Source organism: Nerophis lumbriciformis, linkage group LG02 (assembly GCF_033978685.3).
Source record: "Nerophis lumbriciformis linkage group LG02, RoL_Nlum_v2.1, whole genome shotgun sequence".
Classification (NCBI taxonomy): domain Eukaryota; kingdom Metazoa; phylum Chordata; class Actinopteri; order Syngnathiformes; family Syngnathidae; genus Nerophis; species Nerophis lumbriciformis.
Window position 1 is genome coordinate 22,618,246 of NC_084549.2, and position 15,232 is coordinate 22,633,477.

At 37.9% G+C, this 15,232-nt stretch overlaps 1 protein-coding gene across 2 annotated transcripts in view; it reads left to right on the top strand.

Annotated features, from left to right (window-relative positions):
• The first annotated feature begins 248 nt into the window (after positions 1 to 248).
• Positions 249 to 15,232, top strand: part of LOC133605530 (uncharacterized) — a 345,893-nt gene continuing 330,909 nt past the window's right edge. For both annotated transcript variants that reach the window (XM_061958830.1, XM_061958831.1), the window contains exon 1: positions 249 to 414. The gene's annotated coding sequence lies outside the window, so the exon portion shown is untranslated. The remainder of the gene's footprint in view (positions 415 to 15,232) is intronic.

Consider the following 15,232-nt stretch of genomic DNA (forward strand, 5'->3'; position numbering starts at 1 on the left):
AAAACTATTTGAGAAGCACTGACATAATAAGAGGAATGTTCTAATAATGTTAAAAAATGTTCATCACATTTGACATCACCTGTTAATATTTTAACATGTATTTCCTCATCCATGTCCATAGAAGCGACATCAAACATTGCCACCACGTGCGTTGTTGCAAAATAAGGGCGGGAATTGACGCAGATGCGCACGTGTGACCACTTGTGAGTTTGTTGTGTTTGTTTGCCGTGCGGACGACGGAGGAGTGGGAGGGCCACTTCCACCGACACTAATAAGGAGCTCGCAATCCCACTCGGACTTTTATTTCCAAGTCCTCAGAACCGGAGTCGGACCGATCGTTATCTCGCGTGGATTATGCTCGTCTCGCTGCTTTTTTGATTCCGCACCGCCTGAGAGGAAACTTTCCCCGCTCCTGTAAGTACTTAAGGACTCTCTCCCGTTATGTCTCAGTCGGTGTGAACGCAGAGCACATTTATGATTGAACTCCTAAAGCTTGCCTGATCAGAACAGCTCCTTTTTCTCCCCCACCTTGTGCGCACACGCTGCAGTGGATTCGGACCTTTTTTAAACATGTGCACCTGTTCGTGGCCAAGTGGGATTTACAATATGTCGGTCAGCCGAGGATATGAACCGTTATGTATGTAGCAAGGGGGGGGAACAAATCAAATCAAGCAGCCAATCAGCGCGCAGAATTACTTTTCGGGAATATTGAAAGCTGTCAATGAGAGGTTTTTTTTTAAAATAAGTTAAAATGTGTATACTTTTTTTTTTTTTTTTGTATTTCAAGAACAACTAGAAGAGGAAATTCCTGAAGGAATTGTGTGTGAATGCTCCAATGCTGAAGTTGAACTGAAATAGAAATAGAATGTAGTATGAATGTAAGAATAGTTGGAATGTTGGAATGGTTTGAATGCTGAAGAGTTTGAATATCAAGGAAAACCGGAATTTGGTTTGGAACTTGGGAAAGTGTTAGTTGGATGAGTGAAACGGTTTGAATAGGTTGAAAACTGCGAATTGTGTAATTATTTTTTTAATTTATTTTCACAATTAATTTTGAATGGGGGAAAATGTCCCTGAAAACTGGGAATTCTTGGGAAATCCAGGGATGTTTTTAAATCGTTGAAGGCATAGGCGCCGATCCCGTGGGTGCTTCGGGACCCGAGCACCCACGGACAATGCCGAGCACCCACGTGGGATTGATGGCAACTTTCAATCTTTAAAATAATTTTTGAAAAATCAATCCTGTTGTAGTTAATTTTGTGGCGAGTTCGGTCCATTTTACAAAATAATAAAGCCACAAATCATATGGGGTACTAACTTCGCTGAACATCTTTTTTTTTTTTTAATAACACCGAGCACCCACTGGCAGAAATGTAAAATGGTGCCTATGGTTGAAGGAGAGCACACAATTTTGAACAGGCTGAATATTTTGGATTTGGAACGGTTTGAATCGGATGAAAAATGTGGGGATTGTGGAACTTTGAAAAATTTCCCTAGAATTTCAATGGGAATTTCATGGAAATGTCGGGAAAAGCGGGAATTTTAATGGAAAATGTTAAAAGACTCGACTGATCTGAATGGTTGGTGTTGGAATTTTTCAAATCGGTCGAGAAATGTTGAAGTTGTAACATTTTTAATTGAGAAATGGTATTTTAGGAATTCCAGGAAAAACAGGAAAAAACGGGAATTTTTCCAGTTCAATAAACAACTTAGTTTTTTGTCCTGATTGAGAGAAATGTTTTGACAGTGGAACGGTTTGAATCGGATGAAAAATGTGGGAATTGTGGAACTTTGAAAAATGTCCCGTTCATTTCAATGGGAATTTCATGGAAATGTCGGGAAAGACTTTTCTGAATGAGTGGAAATGGTTAGTGTTGGATTTTTTTCAAATCGGTCGAGAAATGTTGAAGTAGTAACATTTTTAATTGAGAAATGGTATTAAGGAATTCCAGGAATTTTGGGAAAACCGGGAATTTTTACAGTTCAAAAAACAACTTTGTTTTTTGTCCTGATTAAAAGGAATGTTTTGACGGTGAAACTGTTGAAGTGGGTTGAACACTGTGGGAGGAGTAGTCGCCAGAAAAAAGGGTCAAAAAAGCGTTTGGAAAAAAAGGATAAATGATAGTTCAAATTTCCAGGATGAGTGGAATATGTTGAAGGTGGAATGGTTTGAATCGGTTGAAAAATGTGGAAATGGTGGAAGTTTGAAAAATGGCCAATTCATTTTGAATGGGAAAAATGTCCCGGAAAACCTGAAATTCTGGGAAATCTGGGAATTTTTGGAATTTGTCAAGGGAAAGCCCGCGATTCCCGAATAGGCTGAACAGTTTGAAGTTGGAACAATCGGATGAAAAATGTGAAAGGTAGAGCGCGCCAAAATCTGGAGAAGAAGAATAACTAGAAGTGAAATGCTCCAATGCTGAAGTTGAACTGAAATGCTGACAGAATGTAGTAATAATGTAAGAATAATTTGAATGTTGGAATGATTTGAATGCTGAAGAGTTTAAATATCAAGGAAAACCGGAATTTGGTTTGGAACTTGGGAAAGTGTTAGTTGGATGAGGGGGAACAAATCAAATCAAGCAGCCAATCAGCGCGCATAATCACTTTTCGGGAATATTGAAAGCTGTCAATAAGAGTTTTTTTTTAAATAAGTTAAAATGTGTATACCGGTACTTTTTTTTTTTTGTATTTCAAGAACAACTAGAAGAGGCAATTCCTGAAGGAATTGTGTGTGAATGCTCCAATGCTGAAGTTGAACTGAAATAGAAATAGAATGTAATATGAATGTAAGAATAGTTGGAATGTTGAAATGGTTTGAATGTTGAAGAGTTAGAATTTCCAGGAAAACCGGAATTTAGTTTGAAACTTGGAAAGTGTTAGTTGGATGAGTGAAACGGTTTGAACGAATTGTGTAATTACATTTTTTTTTAAATTTTCACAATTAATTTTGAATGGGGGAAAATGTCCCTGAAAACTGGGAATTCTTGGGAAATCCAGGGATGTTTTTAAATCGTTGAAGGCATAGGCACCTATCCCGTGGGTGCTTCGGGACCCGAGCACCCATGGACAATGCCGAGCACCCACGTGGGATTGATGGCAACTTTCAATCTTTAGAATCATTTTTGAAAAATCAATCCTGTTGTAGTTAATTTTGTGGCGAGTTCGGTCCATTTTACAAAATAATAAAGCCATAAATCATATGAAATATTAACTTCGGGAATTTTTTTGGAAAATGTTAAAAGACTTGACTGTTCTGAATAAGTTGAAATGGTTGGTGTTGGAATTTTTCAAATCGGTCGAGAAATGTTGAAGTAACATTTTTAATTGAGAAATGGTATTAAGGAATTTCGGGAAAACCAGGAATTTTTCCAGGTCAAAAAACAACTTTGTTATTTGTCCTGATTAAGAGGAATGTTTTGACGGTGGAAGGGTTGAAGTGGGTTGAAAAGTGTGGGAGGAATAGTTTCCAGAAAAAAGGGTCAAAAAAGGGTTTGGAAAAAAGGGAACTCTGGGAATTTCTGGAATTTTGTTTTTAACTTGGAAACATGATAGTTGGAATTTCCACAATGAGTGGAATATGTTGATGTTGGAATGGTATTAATAGGTTGAAAACTGTGCGAATTGTGAAATAAATAAAAATTGGACAATTAATTTTGAATGAGGAAAATGTCCCTGAAAACTGGAATTCTATCTTGGAAATCCGGGAATTAAAAAAAAAAATTGTTGAAGGAGAGCACACAATTTTGAACAGGCTGAATATTTTGGATTTGGAACGATTTGAATCGGATGAAAAATGTGGGAATTGTGGAACTTTGAAATATGTCCCGTTCATTTCAATGGGAATTTCATGGAAATGTCGGGAAAAGAGGGAATTTTTTGGAAAATGTTAAAAGACTCGACTGTTCTGAATGTTTGGTGTTGGAATTTTTCAAATCGGTCGAGAAATGTTGAAGTAGTAACATTTTTAATTGAGAAATGGTATTAAGAAATTCCAAGAATTTTGGGAAAACCGGGAATATTTACAGTTCAAAAAACAACTTTGTTTTTGTCCTGATTAAGAGGAATGTTTTTCAGAGTGGAACGATTGAAGTGGGTTGAAAAATGTGGGAAGAGTTGTCGCCAGAAAAAAGGGTCCAAAAAGGGTTTGGGAAAAAAGGGAACTCTGGGAATTTCTGGAATTTCTTTTAACTTGGAAAAATGATACCGGTAGTTTGAATTTCAAGGATGAGTGGAATGTGTTGATGATAGAATGGTTTTAATAGGTTAAAAACTGGACAATTCATTTTGAATGGGGGAAAATGTCCCTGAAAACTGGGAATTCTTGGAAATACGGGAATTTTTTGTTAAATTGTTGAAGGAGAGCATACAATTTTGAACAGGCTGAATATTTTGGATTGGGAACTAATAATCGGATGAAAAATGTGGGAATTGTGGAACTTTGAAAAATGTCCCGTTCATTTCAATGTGAATTTCATGGAAATGTCGGGCAAAGCGGTAATTTTTTGGGAAAATGTTAAAAGACTCGACTGTTCTACATGAGTTGAAATGGTTGGTGTTGGGCTTTTTTCAAATCGGTCTAGAAATGTTGAAGTAGTAACGTTTTTAATTGAGAAATGGTATTAAGGAATTCCAGGAATTTCAGGAAAACCAGGAATGTTTCCAGTTCAAAAACAACTGCATTTTTTGTCCTGATTAAGAGGAATGTTTTGACAGTAAAACGGTTGAAGTGGGTTGAAAAATGTGAGAGGAGTAGTTGCCAGAAAAAAGGGTCAAAAAGGGTTTGGAAAAAAATGGGAATTTTGGGAATTCCTGGAAATTTTTTTGAACTTGGAAAAATGATAGTTTGAATTTCCAGGATGAGTGGACTGTGTTGAAAGTGGAATGATTTGAATCGGTTGAAAAATATGGAAATGGTGGAAGTTTTAAAAATGGCCAATTCATTTTGTATGGGAAAAATGTCCCGGAAAACCTGAAATTCCGGGAAATGTGGGAATTTTTGGTATGTGTCAAGGGAAAGCTCGCAATTCCCGAATAGGCTGAACAGTTTGTAGTTGAAACGGTTTGAATCGGATGGAAAATATGGAAAGTAGAGCGCGCCAAAATCTGGAGAAGGCCTCACAATACGAAGGTCCTGAGTAGTTCTGAGTTCAATCCCGGGCTCGGGATCTTTCTGTGTGGAGTTTGCATGTCTTCCCCGTGACTGCGTGGGTTCCCTCCGGGTACTCCAGCTTCCTCCCACCTCAAAAGACATGCACCTGGGGATAGGTTGATTGGCAACGCTAAATTGGCCCTAGTGTGTGAATGTGAGTGTGAATGTTGTCTGTCTATCTGTGTTTGGCCCTGTGATGAGGTGGCGACTTGTCCAGGGTGTACTCTGCCTTCCGCCCAATTGTAGCTGAGATAGGCTCCAGCGCACCCCGCGACCCTGAAGGGAATAAGTGGTAGAAAATGGATGGATGAATGGATTGATGTTCATGGCCTATGAAATATATGGACTAGGATAAAAAGTAGATGAGGCAATTCCTGAAGGAATTGTGTGTGAATGCTCCAATGCTGAGATTGAACTGAAATCCTGGAATTTTTTTTAGAATTGTTGAAGTAGAGCACACTATTCCTGAACAGGCTTAATATTTTGAAGTTGGAACAGTTTGAATGAGTTGAAAAATGTGGGAATTGTGGAACTTTGAAAAATGTCCCATTCATTTCAACGGGAATTTCATGGAAATGTCAGAAAAAGCGGGATTAAAAAAAAAAAAAAAGGTAAACAACTTGAATGGTCTGAATGAGTTGAAATGGTTGGTGTTGACATTTTTCAAATCAGTGGAGAAATGAAGTAATAACATGTTGAATTGAGAAATGGTATTATGGGAATCCTGGAATGTTATTTTGAATGTCCAGGATGAGTGGAATGTGTTGATGTTGAAATGGTTTGAATAGGTTGAAAAATATGGGAATTGTGCAACTTGGAAAAATGTCCCCTTCATTTCAATGGGAACTTCCTGGAAATTTGGGAATTTGGGGATGAGCGGAATTTTTTGAAAATAATTAGGAGCATGAATTTAATAAATGAGCTGAATTGGTTGGTTTTGGAATTGTTTAAATCGGACAAGAAATGTTGAAGTAGTAAATGTATTAGGGAATTTCGGGAAAATCTAACATTTTTTAGAACTTGGAAAAAGAGTAGTTTGAATTTCCAGAATGATGGAATGTATTAGATAGATAGATAGTACTTTATTGATTCCTTCAGGAGAGTTCCCTCTGGAAAATTAGAAGGTGTTAGAGGTGGAATCGTTTGAATGGGTTGAAGAATGTGGGAATTGTGGAAGACTGAAAAATGGCCAATTAATTTTGAATGGGTAAAAGGGAAAAAAAAGGAATTATGGGAAATATGGGAATTTTTTGTAGAATCGTTGAAGTAGAGCACACAATTCCTGAACAGGCTGAATATTTTGAAGTTGGAACAGTTTGAATCAGATGAAAAATTTGGGAATTGTGGAACTTTGAAAAATGTCCCATTGATTTAAATGGGGATCTCCCAAAAAATTTGGAATTTCGGGGAAAACTTGAATGGTCTGAATGAGTTGAAATGGTTGGTGCTTAAATTTTTCAAATCGGTCGAGAAATGGTATTACGGAATTCCTGGAATTTCGGGAAAACCGGGAATATTACAGTTAAAAAAACAACTTTGTTTTTTGTCCTGATTAAGAGGAATGTTTTGACGGTGGAACGGTTGAAGTGGGTTGAAAAATGTGGGAGGAGTAGTCGCCAAAAAAAAAGGGTGGAAATAGGGCTCTGGAAAACCAGGAATTATGGAAAATCCTGGAATTTTTTTGAACTTGGAAAAAGGGTAGTTTTGAATTTCCAGAATGGTGGAATGTGTTGAAGGTGGAATGGTTTGAATTAATTGAAAAATGTGGAAATGGTCGTAGTTTAAAAAATGGCCAATTAATTTTGAATGGGAAAAATGTCCCAGAAAACCTGGAATTCTGGGAAATCTGTGAATTTTTGGAATTTGTTAAGGGAAAGCCCGCGATTCCCGAATAGGCTGAACAGTTTGAAGTTGGAACGGTTTAAATCGGATGAAAAATGTGGAAGGGTAGATAGAGCGCGCCAAAATCTGGAGAAGAAGAAGAAGTTGTTGAATAATAAATAGACACATTTTGGTGTAAAAAACCATATAAGCATTCACACAATTATTTATTTCAAATGTAACCTTCCTCTGATTATAATACCCTCATCTATCAAGGCAGAAAGGAAATTAAATATCAACACAACCATGGAAAACACTTAAAACAATCAATGTTAACACCATTCTAAAATCACAGTTTACAATTGACAATAACCTTTTTAAATGAAGGTGGAAAAATAAGGAGTATGTCAGAAATGCTTTATAAAGTGTAACAGCATAGTGCAAAGTGTAAACATGTAAACATAGAGAAACTTGAGAAGAGCATTTTTGGCAGGTTTAGTGCCAGGAAGTCCTGTGGTCTGTGTGACATTTAATTTGATCTGTTATCTATTTACGTATGGAAATGAATTTATGTTATGCAGTAATTATTATTTAAATATTATTGGACCAAAATATGAATTTAAACTAGCACATTTGTTATATTCTGTTATTCATTTCATTCATGCAGTCCTGCACTTTGGTTGTTACCTGTCATTCGTATTCTTTGCGGTTTCTTCCGACCCCCCAGTAAAAATATATTGTACATCAAATGTTTTATCGAACACATTTTTTACTGATATCGATTACGTGCATATCGCGATATATATTGATGTTGTTTTATCAGCCTAGCCCAAGTTGTGGTCTCCTGTGGAAAAATAGCGCCGCTTTTAGTTAGTCTTGAAATCGAATTACAATCAAAAGCTACTAGTAGTCTGTCATGTCTGTGTAATCATGTTTTGTTTTAGTCATGTGTTGTTTAGTTTAGTTATTGGACTCTTTAGTTTCTGGTTGTTCACTCCCTTGTTTTGTTTCCATAGCAACCCATTAGTTTTCACCTGTCACGTCACGCACCTGTTTCACGTTTTGAGTCACGCACCTGTTTTCGTTAATCATGTCTGTGTTATTTAAGCTTTTCTTTTTCTGTCGGTCAGCCTGGCGACATCGCATTTATGCTCTGCACACTCTTTATCTTTTCAAGCCATGTTCACAGTCCCATGCCACAGTAAGTGTTTTGTTTCGTGTTCTTAGTTAATTGCCTTTGTGCTATAATCTTTTTGGTTTCATAGTTTGTTCTCCGCCATTGTGCGCACCTTTAGTTTGTTCCTTTTGTTATTGTAAAAATAAAATATGTACTCACATTCCCGTCTCGCCCGAGCCAACTTTCCGTTGCCTTCCGGAAAAGCAAACACCAAGGACCAAGTTTTGACACTGTCAATCTACGTCAAACATGTTTTGTTCATGTGTTGTGATAATATTCAAGTTTATTTCAACATCCATAGCGAAGTTACATTGCATGCCAACTTTTATTAGTTTACTCATTTACCGTTAGTAGTTGATTACTTTCTGTTGAAACATGTTTCTGTCTACACTTCTGTTAAAATGTGGTAAGCACATATACTTCTGTTGTTTGCATACTTTACATTAGTTTTGAAGGCTCATTTGTGTATCGATCCAATGACAAGTCCAAAACCCAAAACCAGTGACGTTGGCACGTTGTGTAAATCGTAAATAAAAACAGAATACAATGATTTGAAAATCATTTTCAACCTATATTCAAATGAATACACTGCAAAGACAAGATCTCTAACGTTCAAACTGTAAAACTTTGTTATTTTTTGCAAATATTAGCTCATTTGGAATTTGATGCCTGCAACATGTTTCCAAAAAGCTGGCACTACTGGCAAAAAGACTGAGAAAGTTGAGGAATGCTCATCAAACACTTATTTGGAACATCCCACAGGTGAACAGGCTAATTGGGAACAGGTGGGTGCCATGATTGGGTATAAAAGCAGCTTCCATGAAATGCTCAGTCATTCACAAACAAGGATGGGGTGAGAGTCACCACTTTGTGAACAAATGCATGAGCAAATTGTAAAACAGTTTAAGAACAACATTTCTTAACAAGCTATTGCAAGGAATCTGGAGAAATCATTGCAAGGCCGAAAACCAACATTGAATGCCTGTGACCTTCGATCCCTCAGGCGGTACTGCATCAAAAAGCGGCATTAGTGTGTAAAGGATATCACCACATGGGCTCAGGATCACTTCAGAAAACCACTGTCAGTAACTACAGTTGATCGCTACATCTGTGAGTGCAAGTTAAAACTCTACTATGCAAAGCCAAAGCCATTTATCAACAACACCCAGAAACGCCGCCGGCTTTGCTGGGCCCGAGCTCATCTAAGATGGACTGATGCAAAGTGGAAAAGTGTTCTGTGGTCTGACGAGTCCACATTTCAAATTGTGTTTGGAAACTGTGGACGTCGTGTCCTCCGGAACAAAGAGGAAAATAACCACCAGGACTGTTCTAGGTGCAAAGTTCAAAAGCCAGGATCTGTGATGGTATGGGGGTGTATCAGTGCCCAAGGCATGGGCAACTTACACATCTGTGAAGGCACCATTAATGCTGAAAGGTACATACAGGTTTTGGAGCAACATATGTTGCCATCCAAGCAACGTTATCATGGACGCCCCTGCTTATTTCAGCAAGACAATGCCAAGCCACATTCTGCACGTGTTACAACAGCGTGGCTTCATAGTAAAAGAGTGCGGGTACTAGACTGGCCTGCCTGTAGTCCAGACCTGTCTCCCATTGAAAATGTGTGGCGCCATATGAAGCCCGAAATACCACAACGTAGATCCCGGACTGTTGAACAACTTAAGCTGTACATCAAGCAAGAATGGGAAATATTTTCACCTGAAAAGCTGCAAAAATTGGTCTGCTCAGTTCCCAAACGTTTGCTGAGTATTGTTAAAAGGAAAGGCCATGTAACACAGTGGTAAAAATGCGTCTGTGCCAACTTGTTTGCAATGCGTTGCTGCCATTAAATTCTAAATGAATGATTATTTGCAAAAAAAAACAACAAGTTTCTCATTTCGAACATTAAATATCTTGTCTTTGCAGTCTATTCAATTGAATATAAGTTGAAAAGGATGTGCAAATCATTGTATTCTGTTTTTATTTACGATTTACACAATGTGCCAACTTCACTGGTTTTGGGTTGTGTAGTCACAGGTGCAGTAATGGTAACATAAGTGCTGGTACTGATACTTAACATTTTTAGGATCATTAAATATATTTTTTTTTTAATCACAAATGTAATCACACAAAAACATAGGATTGCGGTGTAATAATGTCAATTAAATAGTTAACATATTTTCTACAATTGGCTCTGATTTATATCATTAGTTTTTTGCTCTTAAAGTCCTCTTGTATCCAGTGACTTATTCCCGAGTTTGTAAGCATTAACAAAAGCGACAAAATATTTCTTGATAATAAAAACAATACCAATATAACCACTGTAGTATCGACCTTCTGATACTACTTCTACTGATACTATATTTGATACCGCTATTGTCGATATTTGTATCGACCCGCTCCCCTTTGTTTACATTCACAAGCTCTCGCTTGATGAGAGTGGTTAGCATATCCTCCTACGGTATGTAGTGCAACATTTTTAGCTATTCCTCGTCCTTCTCCAGTGATAATGTTACTTGTAAGAAACATAGTTTACTTACTGCTATGGAGGGGAGGAATGCTGACTTGAAGTGGTTTGGCACTGTGGAGGCACGTAGAATTCCACAATGCGTCAAAAACGCGTTTGTTCGCTTGTTGCGGTCATTTGCGGGACACATGTTACGTACGGCGGCGGAAGGAGACGACACCACAGCGGGAATCAGTTCAATAGGTTTATTGATTCTGATGATGTGCTGGAGTGTGCATGCTACTCTAAGTGAATGGTGCAAGACGATGTGTAGAATTAACTGTAAATGTGACCCCGAAAGGGACAAGCGGTAGGAAATGGATGGATGGATGTTACCAGGGGTTGTTGTATGTGCGTGTTTGATGAATCCTTCGTCAGACCAGAGGGGCAAGGCAAGAAGGCAGTCCGTGGGCAAGCGAGTGGTCGGGGGCTGGAGACAGGTGACGGGGTCCGTGTCCAAGCGGGGGTCGAGGATCGAGGGAGGCAGTCCAGAATCCGGTGGGAAGTCAAGGCACACAGCTCGAGGGAACACTGCGGGGAACACAGAGGACATAAGACACGGGCACAGGGAAAGCAGAGAGAGAGAGAGAGCAAGTACGCGGAGGGAAGCCAGAGACGGGATGCTTACTCCGGAGAGTGAACTACGTTCCGGCACTGGATCTTCGGGTCCGCTGGTCTTTAGACCGTCTGCCCTCATCAGACCTAGGTTTGGGATTGCTGATTGTCTGCACCTGTGTAGGCGCGTGGCCGCGATGCGGGAAGAGCGAGCAGGGGCGTGTCCCGGCGCGCTTTTAGCGGAGGTGCCGGCTGCGCTTGCAGCAGATGACATGCGGGCTTGCGCATGCGCCGTGACAACACAGCTAGAATGTGTCATCAACATGAATCATCACGATAGCACTAATAACACAATTTAAATCAAAGATTTTTGCAATTAAATTAGTTGATTAATCATTGCAGCTCTACAGTAGTGCTAAAATTTCAGTTTATTGTAATGTAGCAAATGTTGTCTGTCTTGCCAAAATTACAAAGTGCAAACAAGTAATAGCATAGTATAAAAATGTGGATAAAGTACTTAAATATACGGAAAGTCTGGAATTTATATTGGTAGTATGTTATCAATTTGCCAAACCTTTATTTTACTTGGTGTCATATCGGTAAGAAAATGTTTGGTATCGCTTATGACTATCCTTTATCAGAGATGTGTAAATGTAACAGTCATGTAAATTGCATGGTTGTGGTGCCTATCACTACAGTTGTGGGGTCCAAAAAAATTATACATACAGTACAAAAAGAAAAAAAAACATCTAAAAAAACAATTATAAAAGCATTTTAAAATAAACAAAAAAAATGCATAAAGTAAGGAACTGTTAAGCAGCTTTTTGGCATGAGGCAGTGCAAGTTTTTCCCGTTGCAAACCATAATAATTAACATAGCTCTTCAATTCTGAAATGAATCACTAAAATGACACAGGGGCAAAGTGACTTTTAGTGTTTTGGCACATGTAGTCCACTTACTTCGCATACAGTGATTCACAGTCATGGACTTTAATGTAGGGCGACTCTTACCTTCCTCACGGTGGATAGCCTTGAAGACGCAAGCGTGCCGTATGGGACTGCACGTGCTCACTAGTGGATGTTTCCAGGTTCACTCCTTTCAAGAGACCCCCTCCATCACCATACTGTTGACAGCGCTTGGATCATAACACAAATGATTTAATGGTGCGCATACAGCCAGGATGAAGTGTGTTTCTAAGCATCTGTAGAACCCCAATGAGAGTCAGCCTATGTGTATTGTTCATATAATCTTCACACAATTCCTTTTAATTAAATGTTTGGACAAATAACTCGAGTTGTGAGTACCTAGACCACTGGAATGTATAATAATAACAGAAGAACAATGCACTAAAAGAACAATGTATGCATTTTATACGCGTCCACTGCCAAAAGATGGTATCACAAATGTAACAGGAGCGTCAATGATCAATGAATTCATTTATATCATGCCTTAAAGTACCAGTAAAGTGGAAAAACAAGTTAAAGTTAAAAGTTAAAGTACCACTGATAATCACACACACACTGGGTGTGGTGAAATTACCCTCTGCATTTGACCCGTCCCCTTGTTCCAACCCCTGGGAGGTGAAGGGAGCAGTGAGCAGCAGCGGTGGCCACGCTCAGGAATCATTGTGGTGATTAAACCCCCAATTCCCACCCTTGATGCTGAGTGGGAGGTAATGGGTCCCATTTTTATAGTCTTTGGTATGACTCGGAACTTACGACCTACCAATCTCAGGGCGGACACTCTAACTACAAGGCCACTGTTGCCTCTATATTGAAGCTATTATCATATATTTCTGATTTATATCACCAAAACACTTCCAAAGTTTGCAAATAGTATCAATCTCACGGCGATTCCCGAGCCATTTTGAGTGATAATGAGGATGCCAATCACGTGATTGTGTGACGTTGCGCTAGGAACCAAATATATTTTCCCTATCAACAACAATGCTAGTAAAGCAGACTTTATGAGAACCAACAACTATTACTTTTGGAAACAATATGATCCAGAACCTTATATTTTTGAGCCCGAACACAAAGAGGATGAGTAATAAGTTTTAGAAGCCGAGTGATAGGTGAATGTTTCATTGTGACACTAGCATCCGCAGAATTGCTAGGTGCTAAACATACAAACTAAGAATAACAAACCAGAATAAAACAAACACTTACTGTAATATTTCCACTCTCGCTGGGATGTCGACCGACGGGACGCTCACATAATTCAGTTTAGATGAAGATTCAATCGCCATTCTCAGGGTTAAAAAGGGTTAAAAAAAAGTTCCTAGCTAGATAGCAGCGTATGCTAAAATAGTCTGTCTGCATTGGCTCTTATATTAACAATATCACTCAAATTTGGTTAATTTCAGGTCTTGACATGTAAATGGAATATTGTTGGTCGTTTCTGGATGTTTTTAGAGCGTATAATGAGCGCAAAAAAAGACCCTCGATCCGTTGAATTAATTATTTATTTAGCTATTTATTTATGATTTTGAATGCATAAAAAAAGCCAAGCATATGTTTTCTTGTCTTGCATAATAATTGTGAATGATAAACAGCACATCTCTTTCCAATTTTTGTTTAAATGGTGTTTTCACATACTTTGATGATTGGGACTACAATTGGATTGGTTTAATGGATACAATGAAACACAAATAAGCATATCAAGTCAACTTGTTTTTCCACTCTACTGCTACTTTAAATGAAGACACATAGGTTTTGGTGAACATGTGGGGTATCTCTCTGAAAATAAAACATAGTTAACATTATAATATGCACAATTTCTTGTATTACACTTATATCAATAAAAATACAAATTCTCATTAATGTCTTATAAGATGAACAGATCCAACTTACCTAGGACCGATCCAAGCACAGTTGAAAGAAGTGTTGTCAAATGATAATGTTTTGAATGACAATCATTTCAGTAGTTAATTAATTTATAGGGCTGTCAAAAATAACAAGTGAACTAAGACATTTTGCATTAATCGTATATATACACAGATTAGTCACATACGATTATGAGACTGTACACCTTTACCTTAACCACGGATTGTTACCTGAAAGGTTGTTATAAGGTGCTTACGTCTAAAGTTTAGTGAGAAACACCTGACTGGCGTGCTCGCTGAAAAATGTCACTCCTAAATAAACCCTGATTTGAAAAAACTGTTAAATTACATGCATTATAATAAAATCCCCAAAAATGTTTCTAAATTATTATTTTTTTTTTTACAATAAAATGACCTTAGTGTCAAAATATTGCAGTCTTTTTAAGTTAATTTAAAATATGCAAGGAAGTAATAAGTTGCGGTTGATCAGGATTAATCTAAATTCAAAAGTAAGTATTCCAATTAAAAAAAATAAAAATCATTTGACAGCTATACACTTTAGGATTAATACAATTTATTATATATATAATAATCGTGTTTTATTTTGCATGAGCAAAGATGCTCAAGAAAAAAAGGAATTTAACTACTCAGCGTTTATCAAACGCCTTTAACATCATCTTCATGTTAAAAAAATACTGTCTATTTTCCTAAGCAAACATTTAACATTTAATATTTTAAAGGGGTCCTATTATGCAAAATTAACTTTTCGTACCTATTGGTAACTGATGTTGTATATTTGGGATTTGCCCAAATGTGTTTTAATCAAACCATGGAGGCATGGCGGTGATATTTGCAAAACAATCTTGCCTTCCTTCATACTTCCTCCAAACGAGTCATTTGAAATTTGCTCTGTCCTGGGACATTTTTCACACCGGTGAAGTCAGTGGAATATTCATACATGGTAGAAATTGTTGTGGGGTTGACTGGCTCGTACATGCACATGCATCCTCCACTGTTGCGATTTCTAATACAAAGCAGCTTATAACTTACTGTATATCTGTCAGTAGACTATATCGAAGCGATAAAACTACAACATAGATAACGGGGAGAAGACGCAGCCTAAGTGAAGGTACGTAAATAACACCACCCACAAAATGGTGCATCCTGAAGAGACAGTCAGAAAGTAGTCTGAAGGCG